Genomic DNA, 15,886 nt, shown 5'->3' on the forward strand with positions numbered 1-15,886 from the left:
TATCCAAATCATTTTGCTGAAAGGCTCTTATGTTTATCCACGGAGGTAAATTTCAAAACATCATGTTTATCCAGGCAGCTAATTTTCAAAAATTCAATTTTAAGCTTCCAAATAAAAATTTTAAACGCTAAAATTTTTTTACGCTATCCTCCACGCTAGTAATACAGAGGGCTGGCAGCGCTGGTTGGCTGGCGCTAGTTGGCTCTCACGCTGGCTGGCTTGGCTGGCTGGCTGACAACGCTGGTTTTGAAGACTCTTGTTACAGGCTCTTGTTCCTGGAACCAAGGCGATGTCTAGCGCGTCTTATTTCTGGAATTACAGTTGACATTGTTGAGGCTGCCAGGGCATCGGCTACATTTAGGCTAATAAGTTGAGGAGCTGGGTTTATAGCAGTTATCCCATTAACAAGAAGACTCCATATGCTATAAATTTTGTGATTTGTGTCCACCGCTATACAAAAATCCTGCACAGATGGGTCAGCGCTGAACAAACTCCAAACGTGATACTGTTTACAAAAAATATATTCTCATCGACCTGCAACAAACTCTACAAACTCTCTGTACGACTTGGATTTGTATTTCCATAATAAAGTTTCCGACACCATTAATTCACAGGCAATTAACAATGTTCCGGCAGCTAGAAAATTACTTCTCTTTGGTCACCGAGCACGCGGCTACACGCAGATGCCACGAGCATTTCATTTGGTTGCAGACAGTGGGGACTCGTGGAGTCCATGGGCTCTCATCTACAGCTGAAATTCTATTGACAACGCAGTTTTCACCACATTGACAACGAGCTCTATGTAGCTTCAAGATAGTTTTCAGCACAAACAATTCAATGGAATTTGGCGATTGGGAAAAGATCCTCAACGCAGTTTTCAACAAAAACAATTCAATGGAATTCGGTGATTGGGAAATGATCTTCAACTCAATTTTGATAATAATTCACAAAATTGATTTTCATATTTAAAAATCTAAAATCAATAAAATAATAACATTTCTTCTCTTTGGAACAAAAACTTGACAACTTTCATACCAGTGATTCGCTGAACAATTTAATGGAGTTTTCCAAAAACTTATAGAGTTGGAATCTCCTTTTCAAATCAACTGCAGCATTACTGGAGCTCTGATACCATAATAATGGCAGAAGTGTTCTCAAACACGTAATTTTATTAATCAGAAAAAAAAAAAAAGATAATTAAATAATTGATTATGCAAGAGTTTACACCCGAACTACCAAACACTCTTGCAATGAGCTATTTATAAGCTCCATGCCCTAACTACCTCTAATTATGGATCACTTATTAAATAACAAGTGTCCATTTACAATAAATGCTATTCAAACCAACTAGATAACAAATCTCCTAAAATAGAGCCTAAGATACGACACATTTGGAGAGTCATATCTAGTTATAACAATATGGTAATTCTAAAAGTCTCCATTAAATAATTAAACATTCTAGAATAATAATTATTAATTTAATATCTTATATTAATAATTATTTTATTCTAATTTTATAACCTATGATAAAATTGTATTTTTGGATCATCTAACATTATAGCCTTTACAATTCATGCTAATGCATTGAGAAGTATATTAATTACCACACCTAAGGAATGTCATTATGTGGACAAAGGTCAAGATCATTACCTAGAGAATGCTCCAATGCATTTGGGGTATTGCATTCAACGTCTTCAATATGTCCACATTTTTTAACATTAAGTAATCAAATTTGTGTCATTAAAAAAAAGAGAGGAGGAGGAGTCACTCTAAGTGGCATTTAATGTCATCTTGTTGGATTTTTTTGTAAACAATTAGGATTAAGTGCATGGTGACTTAATTTTTTGTGGAGGTTGTAAAGCATTTATTTTCTTAAGTAGGCCTTAAGGGAAGAAATGAAAGAAAATATGATATTAAATCTCCCTCAATTAAAAAGCTTTGGAGGAAACACTGGCTTTGGAGCCTTTGAATGCTATTTCTTGCAATTGTGTTTGGTGAGTCAATATTTTTGGGAGCACTGAAAATGTAACTAGTGTTGGTATTCATAATGCAATTCAAATGTATCATTGATATATTTATTATATTCATTCATGACTTTTATTTTATTTTATTTTAGCCAAACCATGTTCTTCATGCTTATAAAGCATATTTTATGAGTCAAAAGAAATTCATTTTAGTCAAGCCCCATTTGGATTTTTTGTAAGAAAATAAAAGAAATTTTTATTTTGAGTAAAAAGTCAAAAATGTCATCACAAAGACCAAGTTGACCCTCCTTGACTAGTCGGCCTATGTGGCACCTTTTTGACCCACTTGGACATCTATAAATACAAGTCAATTCGACCACTTGGAGAGCCATTCATCCCACTCATCTTGTATTGATTTATGTGCAAAAGAAAGAGGAAAAATCAAGGAAATTCAAAGAAGAGAGAGACAAGTCAAAGGAGAGATAAAATCAAACTTTTTTCTTCCCTAATTCTACTCACATGTGCGAAGGTTCTGTGATTTTATGAGGCTATTATAGGGCTGAAATTTGGCGATCTATTTCAGGGATTTGACCAGCATAGACTTTGACTTTGTTGGATGAAACTTGAAGGAGGGTTGAATTGGGAACTTTTTTAAAGTCTTGGTCTTGGCCTTAGGTATTAGATATCCCACTTTGATCTGATTCTGTAAGAAGAGGATATTTTGGGTTTCCCCCTTGTGGGGTTTTGCCCTAACTTGGAGCCTAATTTTTGGTGTTCTTTTGTCATTGTGATCTTTATGCTTTGAAGTTTTTTTCTAATTGTGTGATGAAGAGAACATAAATTTAAAATAAGATAACTAATATTCACAAGTAATTATCTTGTAAGAGGAATCAAGCTTTAATCTATCCAACACTTGGTTTCTGAATAGGGAGGTGATATGTAAATCTTTGAGGACATTACTTTCATTGTATGCATATTGGTTGAGTGAGCCTTTTTGGTAAAGGGGGCTAAAGTTTGGAGCTTGGATGGTATGAGAAGAGAAGCAAATGAAGCATTTTGGAAGAGAAACCCAATATCTTTTGTCTAAAAAAAAAACTTTATTTTTCATTATGTCATAAATCCGACCAAAATTGAATAGAGGGATCTAAGGACATTTTATGTGTATGGTTTATTGATTCTCTATGTTGTGTCGAGTTATAGAATAGATTTCAATTTGTCACATTGCTCAAGGGGTGAACTGAAGGATAAGTCATTCAAATGTACAAAGGGTAAAGTATCAAACCCTTTCAAGTCAAATGGTGATGTAACAAGACCTACTTGAAATTGAATAAAGGGGTCAACTGAGTCAATAAAGTCATAAAATTCAAGATTATAATCGAACTTTAGGGTCCATGATCAGTAGTACCCGACACCCTAAAGTAACATAACATCAAGCAAGTGTGATCATCAAGCGAGCAAGTACAAGCGAGTGTGATAATCAAGCAAGCAAGTATAAGGGGGCATGTCAAGTGAAAAATCGGTAAAGGAGGAAAGCGTCTGCAACACAGATCTCAAGAAATTAAAGAGTTGCAAGGGTGAAACCATGAATTTCACAATAAAATTAAAGTATTGGAATGGAAATTATATTGAAATTAAACAAAAATTGATCAAATGGTTGACACACTGGCAGTTGCAAAAGATCTTCAAAGGGAAATAAAAATGAAGGACCAATTAATTGATGTACTCCAGATAAAATTAAGGCAAAAGAAAGATCTACTTGATGATATGATTGATGAAAGTTCTATAGTAAAGATAGATGAAATTTGTGATACATATATCTCATCCAAACAACACATGAAAATTTTGAAACATATGAACTCATTTAGCAGGTTGATGAAAGTTGTGACACAATGGGAGATACTAGATCAAATTGATGCAACAATTTGTACTGAAGAGCTAATCCAAAAGTTCGATGCATCATGTAATACAATTGAAATAATGGGAAAACTTGATGTAAGTTGTGATACCCAAGACATAATACAAGTGATTGATGAATAGTGTGATAAATTTGACTTAATGGAATCAATGTAAGTTGTGACACAATGGGAGATACTAGATCAAATTGATGCAACAAGTTGTACTAAAGAGATAATCCAAAAGTTCGATGCATCATGTAATACAATTGAAACAATGGGAAAACTTGATGTAAGTTGTGATACCCAAGACATAATACAAGTGATTGATGAATAGCGTGATAAATTTGACTTAATGGAATCAATGAATCAAGCACAAAATATCAATAATAGTAGCAATTTTGAAGAAGAAAAAGAACAAGAAAATGACATTTCCAAGGTATTTCTCAGACCTTGGGAAAAAATACAATTCAACAAAAATCGGCATGGATTGGGATACACCAGAGACAACAATTTCCATGTTCCATATTAATTAATCTAAACCACTTCAGCTTGTGAGTGCAGGTTTCCTTGAAGAAGTTTGGAATTTTGTTAAAAAGTGTCAGCATTGTAAAAGAGATGGTCACATGAAGAGTCAGTCTTTTGAGCCTCCATCATTGTCTTCATTATGGGAGACAAATCACTTATCAAGGAAATGTCAAAAGGAGAAAAAGACAAAAAATATAGTCAAATATGGATGGATAAACCCTTGAAAATGGTATCAAGAAGTAAAAAGGCTACAAAATTTCTACATTCTGGTCAAGGTAGAGGTAAAGATAAAGTTTCCTAAGGAAATGAACATAGAAAAAAAAATTCAACCAATTATTCCAAAGAAAGATGGAACTCTCCATGCCTTAAGGGGTGGAGCAAAATGTTAAATGAAACTCTCCTCTACCTTTAAGGAGGGCAGTAAATTGATGCTTAGTGGTAAACCATAAACCACCACATTATTGAAAGTAGACTGGTTAGTGGTCATCTAAAAACCACCACCTTAATCAAAGAAGATTGGTTAGTGGTCATCTAGAAACCACCACATCATTCAAATAAAATTGGTTAGTGGTAAACCTTAAACCACCAGTTTCCATGCAAGATGGTTAGTGGTAAACCTAAAAAACCACCACCTAAAGAATCCAAAGCCCTAGCTTGGATCCTTTCAAAAATGAACTATTGAAAGTCAAGTCAGTCAAATCAATCAACATTCAGTCAACAATGGAGAATTTCATCATAGAAATTGGGCTCTTCAACAATAATTTTAATGGATGTGTTTAGACATAGTAGTTGATCACTTTCAGATATTCAATATTGGTGATTTTTCAAATATATCTTCACCAAAACTTAGTTCATCAGTTTCGTATTGAAGATGAAAAAAGTTATTGATACATGTGTTGTTCATTTATTCAAAATTGTGATTAAGTGGGGGAATGTTAGATTGTGAGTCCCAAAACAATTACAAAGTCTGAGAATACAATTGCCATTCTTATCTTTATGGGTTGACATGATGATCCACTAATGAGTTGTCAATGTGATCTAGATCTAGAAGGACAATTAATGTATTATATATACACATTTTGAGATAAATAGAATATTGAGAATGGCTTAAGGCCTTTTCTCCTATCTTGCGTGTCGTGTCCCACCCATGTTAATTCTTAACATGAGTGGTTATCGATGCCTTTCTCCCTTACTAACATACCTAGTACTTTTATGAGGTCAATGAATGAAATTTTGAAGGAATATATAGGAAAGTTCATCATTGTCTATTTGGATGAAATTTTAGTGTATAATCAAACAAAGGAAACACATATAAGACATCTTAGGTTGGTTTTAAATATATTGCAACAAGAAAAATTGTTAATTAATTTGAAGAAATGCACCTTTATGAAAAAGGAATTGGTACATTTGGGCTTCATACTTTCTAAAGTTGGTTTGAAGATGAACCCTAAAAAAGTTAGAGCAATCATCGTTGGCATGTCCCATGGAATGTCTTTGAGGTCAAGATCTTTCATTGTCTCGCAAGTTTTTACAGGAAATTCATCTGACATCCTGTAAGCATCAAATCGGCTAAGTGTTGAGGTGTTTTGGGGTGGTGAATAATGCAGGGAGAGAGGATACATAGGATAGGTATTGTGCATCTGACATCTTACAAATTAAAAAAAATGGCAAACTATGGTATTCACGGGAGATGGAACCTATTGTTCCTTTGAGATAGTTTTTTGCTAGAAAATTATGCCAAGGCACAAGTAGTGTTTTTGAAAAGAGGTTTTGATCCAAATTAGTCTCTATTAAATGAACGGCGGGACAATACTTTATAGGTATATAATCAAGAGGAGAGATTCCAACCAAGGTAGATGACAATTTTTTTAAATAAGGTGAGAGGAGGAAAAGGAGAAAATTAACAAAAACTACAACATTCATGAAGTGCTTTAAGACTTTTTATTGCAGAAAATATAGAGGAATAATATGCCTATGGTTATAGCATAAAGCAAGAACTTCAATTGTATGAAATATTGACAGTAATATAACCATTCATTTAGAAGTATGATAGAAATAAAAAATAAAAATAAAAAAATAATAATAATTTGATCCTATCATAAATATTTGTGTATAACATAACCTTGCCAAAAGTTAGGGAAATTGATTCTCAATTTAGCCTCTTATGGATGTTCCACATAAGTTGAAATAAAAGAACAAAGTTTAAATCTTATCCCACTATGCAACACTTTGATTACATCTTTCGTCTCACTTTCCTCCTACACTGATGTGCACACTCTTACTCTTCTTGAATTCTTTGCACTTTTATCCCTATGATGCCTCAACATTCTCAACTTATTTGGTCTTTACTGGTTCTTTATAGCATCCCAAAACTATGTTTCCCTCAGGTCATTCTATGGTCATCCCCTAGTATTCCCATTGCACTCACAGAAATTTAGCTACTCATGTTGTCAGATTCCAGTGACATAACCCATTTTTCACACAACAACATTTTTACCCATGTAGGAAACAATATCAAATATCATCTTCATGGCCCCTTAAATAAGTTCCATTTAGCTACGTTATGTGACTAAGTACCCTAAATTACAACAAATTCAATAATATAGCCTTACAACACACTATTGAGCCAAAAAACAACTACGCGAGAAAACTTTTTATTTATGGTGTTAACCCTTTGGAGTCCAACTACGCTCTACAATAGGTCGTCAAGTTTTGTACTCTTATGCCAACCTTTGTAACCACTCAACCAAAACAATTGGAAACTCAACAAATAATATTTCATGAAATTATGTAAAAACATACCTTTGCATCCATTTCTCAGGATTGATTCGTTGATTTCTAGTTTATTGTGTAGAGAACTCGTGTTATTTTTCCTTCACCCAGTTGTATCTCTTCCTTAGTATGAATCCACATCCCTTTAGCCACAAATCTTGATCTTGGCTATGGAACCATTTGTTAGCATTCAGGGGTAAACCCGGGGTTTGAGAGAATTTTTCAACAAAACCCCTGCCAATCAATATCTTGAAAGGAATACCCGTACCACCATGTGGATAAAGAATAAGGTGGAGGGTTTATTCCTTCTAATTTTATAATCTACAAGAATCCTTCCATATTCATGTTGCTTGGTAAGAAATATCAACTTCTATTGATATGGAGATATTCCCTCTTTACCCTGAATCGTTGCCTTGTCCTCGTCAATTATGTCAAAACTCCCAAGTTCAAACCTGATTTTCTTCCCATTCAATGTCTTGAAAAAAATCTACATACGACCATGTAGACAAAGAACAAGGTGGAGAGTCAATTTGATGCAAGGGGATTTAAAAAAAAAAATCCCCACTCAGATTCTAGGAGTCTTAGTTTCATGTTTGAGCAATAGTTGAATGTCATTATTTTGTTGGGATAAAGTGGAGGAAAAATAATAATTAGAAATTAGATCTCTTGTTAAGGATTAGTCAAGTATGATTCAATTAATAATTTAAAGAAAATGATTCAGTTAGGTTACGAGTAGTTGATCTCATATCTTTGGGGGATATTTAAAAAGAACTCCAAAAATCCATATTTGAGGTTTTTTTTTTGGAGTGAAAAAAAAATACAAAGGGGCTCTGCAATGAAACGTGGACAAATTAACAATGTAAAGAACCTCTATGAAGTTTGCTCCAAGGTATGAACTGTGAAATTAATTTCTTAATGAACTGGAGGCTTTACAAAGACATTTCTTAATGTTCTATTCATATTCATGTTCTATAGTACGCATAAAAACTTGCAGTCTTGCTCGCAACATGTTTTGGTTTTAATTTTTGTTTGTTTGACTTTGTACGTCAACAAGTGAATGAATATGTTGAAAGGTTGGGACAGTATCATGTGGTTGTGATGATACCAACAATAATTGGAATGGAGCGCATTGTGATCTGTAAAATCCAATAAAAAGTGTGGATCTTCAAGTTTGAAGATTACGACCTTCCCGGGCTCTCTTTCCACGTGTGGATACAGAACATATTCATGTAACACACATTATTATTAATATTGTTTTGTTTGGAATTGATGTTAAAGTGAACATTGTGTTATCACTCTGTATTGTGGTGAGTGAATCGAATTTGGGAATTCTTAGAATGAAATTAAACCGACAAACCAAAACCAATTAAATTGTTGTCTACAAAACTTCATATTCCACTGAGACGTCCATGTGATCATAGTTCAATTCCTGTTTTGTGTGTACAATTCCTACTAACTTAACAGAGCATTTTCAGAGCCCTATTTTTCGTGTTGTAGAAAAGGTTCTTGAATGATTTGTTTTACAATACAAGAGAGTGTAAATCTCAATACACTTTCTTCAAGTGGTTAGAATATAGTCCAGGTTGCATGCAGGTGAAAGATACGCCTTTCCTAGGCACCATAATTCCTTCAAACTAAATTTGTAAAATTCCTTATGTCTTAAGGTTTCTTCCCAACAAAGATCCAATTTTGCTAATATGGAAGAATACCTTCCTTGTCTTGAATATTGGCCTTCATATTGTCAATTGCATTAGAGATCATAACATCAACTCTAATAGTATTAGAATTTAACATATTCACAAAGATCTACATTTCCCTCGGAGATGAAGGATAAGAAGCAAGATGAACTCCTATGAATATTATAATAAACTACAAATTTGTCATCTTCAAAATGCTTTCTAGAAAAAATAAATCTTTGATGATTTGGAGGAATTCCTTGTCTTGAATTTTAGCCTTGACATTATTGATAGTAACTGAGCTATTAACCTGAAGAATAATTTTCTTCCCATCTAGAGTTACGAGATCTACATTCCACATCTCAAAGAGAAAACCAATTAGATTTACTTATGAGTTTTGAGATCTCCATTCCACCTCTCAAATGGAAAACCAATTGGAATGTATTCCTTAGGGATGTTATAATCAGTGATTGCACCACCATCCTCTAGTTGTTTGCAAGTGAAGGTTAACCATTTTCAGTTAGTCGGTAAGCCCTAATTATAATTGTCTTGCATATTTTCCTTAACATTATGAATGATGTTTGAGTTGTCCACGTCAAGAATAATGGTTTTTTCCAGTCAAAGTCTTAAGAAAGATTTGCTTTCCACCACCTCTTAGAGAAAGCAACGGATGAAGCATATCCCTTTTTCATATTTTAATTAGTGATGGTTTATCCATCCTCCGAATGCTTTCTAGCAAATGTTAGTCTTTCTCGTTCAAGAAGAATGTCTTCCTTGTGTTGAATCTTGGCTTTCACATTGTCAATTGTGTTAAAACTCTCTACCTTTGGAGTTATAGTCTCCCTAGCCAATGTCTTCACTAAATCTTTCAATTTTCTAGTGAGTGACCTCAAAAATATGTCCATATTAACAATTAATTATACAAAACAAACCTAACCCATACAAAAAAGGGTACGATGAGAAGAACGACTTTTGCAACAACAACAACAAAAAACCAATTAAGACAACTTTTCCTTGTCTATTCCTAAAACTACAATTAAAAATTGTTTCCATTAGCAAGCTTTGAGGTAAATCCTCCTATTTCCATTGAAATGTTGAGCTCTGAAGCCTAGGCACATAGTGCTTCAAACATAAACATCCACGACATAAATGAAATTTTAAAATAAAATTTGAAATTAACATGCAAATCCATTTGGCAAAAATGTGCATTTGGCATTTCGTTAAAAAAGGTAAAAAATTGAACCCAAGAAAAAGCTGCGGAGGATAAAATTTCATCCACCGAACTTTCCCCAATAAAACAGGTGGGCTCGATTGAACAGACAAAAAAGATCCATTTCTATCGATGGAAGGTTTTGAGAGGAGGTTAACGCTGGAAATATGTATCCGGTGGATGGTTCAGGGAAGGGAGAAGCCGGAAATATGTGTCTGGTGGACGGTTCAAAGGAGGTAGTGGCTTCCCAAAAAAACAAAGAGGGAGGTAGTGGCTTCCCATAAAAGCAAAAAGGATGAGCTGGCACTTGAAAAAAAGAAAGGAGGTAGTGGCTTCCCAAAAAAAGAAAGAGGGAGGTAGTGGCTTCCCATAAAAGCAAAAAGGATGAGCTGGCACTTGAAAAAAAAGAAAGGAGGTAGTGGCTTCCCAAAAAAAGAAAGAGGGAGGTAGTGGCTTCCCATAAAAGCAAAAAGGATGAGCTGGCACTTGGAAAAAAAGAAAGGAGGTAGTGGCTTCCCAAAAAAAGAAAGAGGGAGGTAGTGGCTTCCCATAAAAGCAAAAAAGATGAGCTGGCACTTGAAAAAAAAGAAAAGAGGTAGTGGCTTCCCCAAAAAAGAAAGAGAGAGGTAGTGGCTTCCCATAAAAGCAAAAAAGATGAACTGGAACTTGAAAATTTGAATATACAGCAGGTGTTACTTTCTATGTGTTAGTTTCTATCTATATTCGGTGGATGGTACCACCTCATCCAGCGGTGGTAGGCGCCGGTCGGTGTAAGGTTCCAGAGGAGGTAGGCGGCCAAAAATATATAGCCGTTGAAGGAAGATGGAGAATGGCTATATATATATATATGAAAGTCTTATCAGTTCTCAGCATTTTCCTCCTCCTCTGTCTATGTTCAGATTGGCATCCTTGTGGGTTGTCTGTGTGGTTTGAGTCTGGGTCGGTCAGTCTGTGGTTTGAGTGGTTCGAGTCTGGGTCAGTCTGTGTCTACGTCGAGTTTGAGTCCATGTCTTTCTGTGTGGATAGAGGAGGAGGAGGCCAGAGTGAAACAGATTGGAGGCAAGAAAAATGGCAATTGAGTTGTTTCCAATTCTTGGGATCATGGAGATCAATGATCTTTCTAGGCATGGTAAGAATTGATTTCCATTTAATTTATCTACTCTCTTGTCAGCGACAATCTTATTTAATTGCTCTGTATTCTTTTTTACACCAGAAATGAGTGGAGGAAGGAAACAGATCATTGGCGTTGCTGCGGTTCGAACGCTACCTTGCTGAAGAAATGGAATCGTCACTACCAATCCCAAATCCAGGTATATATATAAATTGGCCTGCATCTCCCCTGTTAATTAGTTTAAACGCGGTGCATCAGTCATTTTTATTGAATTTAAAGCTCTGCCTCCTCAATAGTTATACCTGATGCGTCCAACACATTTATTAGATTTATTTCTTCATTTATTTCTTTCATAGAGATCAATAATCTTTCAATATTGGTAGGAATCGAATTCCATTGCTCCGTTGTCAGAAGGAATTCTATCTGATTACCCTGTATTTTGAATCGAACCCCATTTAATTTTGATATTTCTGCCAATATCTGCTCCATTGTCAGAAGCAATTCTATTTAATTAACCTTACTCTTTTTTAATTGTAAATTATTTAGCCATTTGCACCAGAAATGAGTGAAATTTGAAAGCCTACCTCACTGAAAAAATGAAATCATTAGTATGGAATCCCAATTCCAGGTATATGTATGTATATATATATATATATATAAATGGCTCTGCATCTAATTTTTCATTCATTTCTCAAGTCTGCTTTTATCATGTAACCACTGTCTCCCATGCCAATTCAAGCATCATTGGTGCGGTGTGTTATGTTTATGGTTTTTTGGTACAACCTCTATAGTTGTGCGGTATGTTAGTAGTTTAATCCACGGTTTTGGTTATACCATGTAGTGTGTTAGCTTAACTGTATACCCTGCTTTTTTGGGTTTATTCTGTCGTTTTAGTTTTACAGTATATCCTGCTTTTTTTGGTGTAAATCTGCTTCCCGTGATCTTCTGGTATACCCTGCTCTGGCTATGTGTTGTGCCGCCTGTACTCTTTATGGTGTTATTGAGCTCGCCTCTATGGTGGTGTTTTTGTTCAGAACCTGTGTAACCTGTTGGTATAACCTGTTGTTGATTTAAACTCTATTTCAACTTCCTGGTATTAAAGAGCTCTCATCGCATCATTTTGTTAAATTTCTTTTTGTTCAAACCTGTGTAACCTGTTGGTTTAACCTGTTGTTGATTTAAACCATATTTCAACTTCCTGGTATTAAAGAGCTCTCATCGCATCGTTTAATTAAATTTCTTTTTGTTCAGAACCTGTGTAACCCTATTTCAACTTCCTGGTATTAAAGAGCTCTCATCGGATCATTTAATTAAGTTTCTTTTTGTTCAGAACCTGTGTAACCTGTTGTTGATCTAAACCATATTTCGACTTGCTGGTATTAAAGAGCTCTCATCGCATCATTTTATTAAACTTCTTTTTGTTCCGAAAACAATGCAACATGTGAATTAAACTCTTCTTCTTCTAGCTCTTTCGCTTCAGTGGGGAATTTTGGATTACAAACCTCTTCCTCTAGCTCTTTCGCTTCAGTGGGGAATTCTGGATTGCAAACCTCTTCTTCTAGCTCTTTCGCTTCAGTGGGGAATTCTGTATTACAAACCTCTTCGTCTAATTCAACGCCCCCATCACGCCCGTGTATATATGAAAGCATGTACTGATTTCCAGGGCAGATGGTCAATGTCAGCTCTGATTTTTTTTTAATAGAAAACATATTAATTATATTATTAAAAGGAATTATAATTTATAATATATATTTTATATAAATTATATTTATCATTTTTATATTGAGATAGAATATTTATATTATATTTTAATTAACTGTTTTTTTGTTTTTTTATATTTCTTTTTTAATTCCAGGTTTGCTTACAAGAGTTGCTCCTAAATAAGGGTTTACTTATACTTTCTGAAAAGTACCAATGAACGTATATCAGAAAAAATATAAAATTTGCCTTTTGTGTTTTTTTTGCATAATATTTGTAGGTTGTGTGTAGCAGATTTATTTACATGAATGGCTTTTCTTTAGGGTTCTACTCAAAGTAATATTTATATGTTGTATTGCAGATTTATTCACAGCAATGGTTGTGTTCTCATTATGGTTTTGATCAATGGAAATATTGATGTAATTATTTTCTTTTCTCAATATTGTGAGAAAATTATGTACATACACTTATTAATAAAGTGATTTTTTTAATGGAAGGAGTTTTAACTCCTTCCAAATGCTCGAGGAGGATGGGGCCCCATTCTTCTTAGAGTAGTGTAGAGTTTTTTGTGGGTTGATTATTTTTCCTTAAACTCATACATATCACAATACATTTACTTTATAGCATTTATATTTAAAACATGCAATTCTACATTTCAATTATATGAATTTTATATTTTAAAATTAATAAATAAATAAATAATAATAATTGCACACATATAAATTATACAATTTTACACAAATACATAAAAAAAAACACACTAAATATCTCTATACTAATCAAATTATTCAATTTAATTTTCATTTTTATATTATTTTGTTTTTTACTGTTTTTTTGAAAGTTTTTTTTTCTCCCTTGATGTATTATTTTATATTTCATATTATTTTCATTTTTATATTATTTTGTATTTTTATTGATTTTTTGAATTTTTTTTTGGTTGCGTGTGTATTATTTTATATTTTGTATAGTTAAATAAGATTATATATATATAATTGATAAAATTCTGAATTGTGTAATATGTATTTATTCATTTAAAATTGTATGTCTATGTGTGATTTTGAAAATGTTTTATTTTAATATTTTGAATCTAAATTCTATATTGTGTGTTTGTTTTTGTGAATTTGTACTCTATATGTTTGTGCCAAAGTGGTTGTATAAATATCTATATGTGATTTGAAATCGGACATAAATTGAAATTGTAATATGTTTGTTGTATTCAATTGTGATTGCAATGAATTTTGTTGTGTAAATTTGAATGCATATATAATGTAGGTGTGTGTTTGCTTATTTGAATTTGTATTTTGTATGTTTATGCCAAAGTGGTTGTATGGATATTTGTGATTTTGAAAATGTTTTATTTCAATATTTTCAATCTAAATTCTATGTTGTGTGTTTGTTTTTTTGAATTTGTATAAAGTGGTTGTATAAATATTTGTATGTGATTTGAAATTAGACACAAATTGAAATTGTAATGTGTTTGTTGTATTGAACTGTGATTGCAATGAATTTTGTTGTGTAAATTTGAATGCATATATAATGTAGGTGTGTGTTTGCTTATTTGAATTTGTATTTTGTATGTTTATGCCAAAGTGGTTGTATGGATATTTGTGATTTTGAAAATGTTTTATTTCAATATTTTCAATCTAAATTCTATGTTGTGTGTTTGTTTTTTGAATTTGTATTCTGTATGTTTATGCCAAAGTGGTTGTATAAATATTTGTATGTGATTTGAAATTGGACACAAATTGAAATTGTAATGTGTTTGTTGTATTGAACTGTGATTGCAATGAATTTTGTTGTGTAAATTTGAATGCATATATAATGTAGGCGTGTGTTTGCTTATTTGAATTTGTATTTTGTATGTTTATGCCAAAGTGGTTGTATGGATATTTGTGATTTTGAAAATGTTTTATTTCAATATTTTCAATCTAAATTCTATGTTGTGTGTTTGTTTTTTTGAATTTGTATTCTGTATGTTTATGCCAAAGTGGTTGTATAAATATTTGTATGTGATTTGAAATTGGACACAAATTGAAATTGTAATGTGTTTGTTGTATTGAACTGTGATTGCAATGAATTTTGTTGTGTAAATTTGAATGCATATATAATGTAGGTGTGTGTTTGCTTATTTGAATTTGTATTTTGTATGTATATGCCAAAGTGGTTGTATAGATATTTGTATGTGATTTGGAATTAAACACGAAATAGAAATTGTAATGTGTGCTTTTTGTATTGAATTGTGATTGCAATGAATTTTGTTTTGTAGAATTGAATGTGTATATATAATATAGGTGTGTGTTTGTTTATTTGAATTTTTATTTTGTATGTTTATGCCAAAGTGGTTGTATGGATATTTGTATGTGATTGGAATTAAAGATGAAATAGAAATTGTAATGGGTGCTTTTTGTATTGAATTGTGATTGCAAATGTGTGTTTGTTTGTATTGAATTGTGATTGCAATGATTTTTTTTTTGAAAAATTGAATGTGTATATATAATGTAGGTGTGTGTTTGCTTATTTGAATTTGTATTTTGTATGTTTATGCAAAAGTGGTTGTATGGATATTTGTATGTGATTTGGAATTAAACACGAAATAGAAATTTTAATGTGTGTTTTTTGTATTGAATTGTCATTGCAATGAATTTTGTTTTGTAGAATTGAATGTGTATATATAATGTAGGTGTGTGTTTGCTTATTTGAATTTATATTTTGTATGTGTATGCCAAAATGGTTGTATGGATATTTGTATTGAATTGTGATTGCAAATGTGCGCTTTTTGTATTGAATTGTGATTGCAATGAATTTTGTTTTGTAGAATTGAATGTGTATATATAATCTAGGTTTGAATTAATGTATTGTGGGTTTTACTTATTTAAAATTGCATAAGAATATTTGAGTGTTTGGTTTTGTATTGACTTGAAATTGTAATATGCTTGGTTTATTGATTTGTAGTTATGATGAGTCTTATTGTGTGTATTTAATGTAGATTTGCTTACTCTTTTGAATTTCTATATGTATGTTTGCTTATTTGAATT

The sequence above is a fragment of the Pinus tabuliformis genome, chromosome 8 (assembly GCF_031772625.1).
Source record: "Pinus tabuliformis cultivar Carrire ecotype Pingquan chromosome 8, CPIR1, whole genome shotgun sequence".
In the NCBI taxonomy this organism is placed as follows: domain Eukaryota; kingdom Viridiplantae; phylum Streptophyta; class Pinopsida; order Pinales; family Pinaceae; genus Pinus; species Pinus tabuliformis.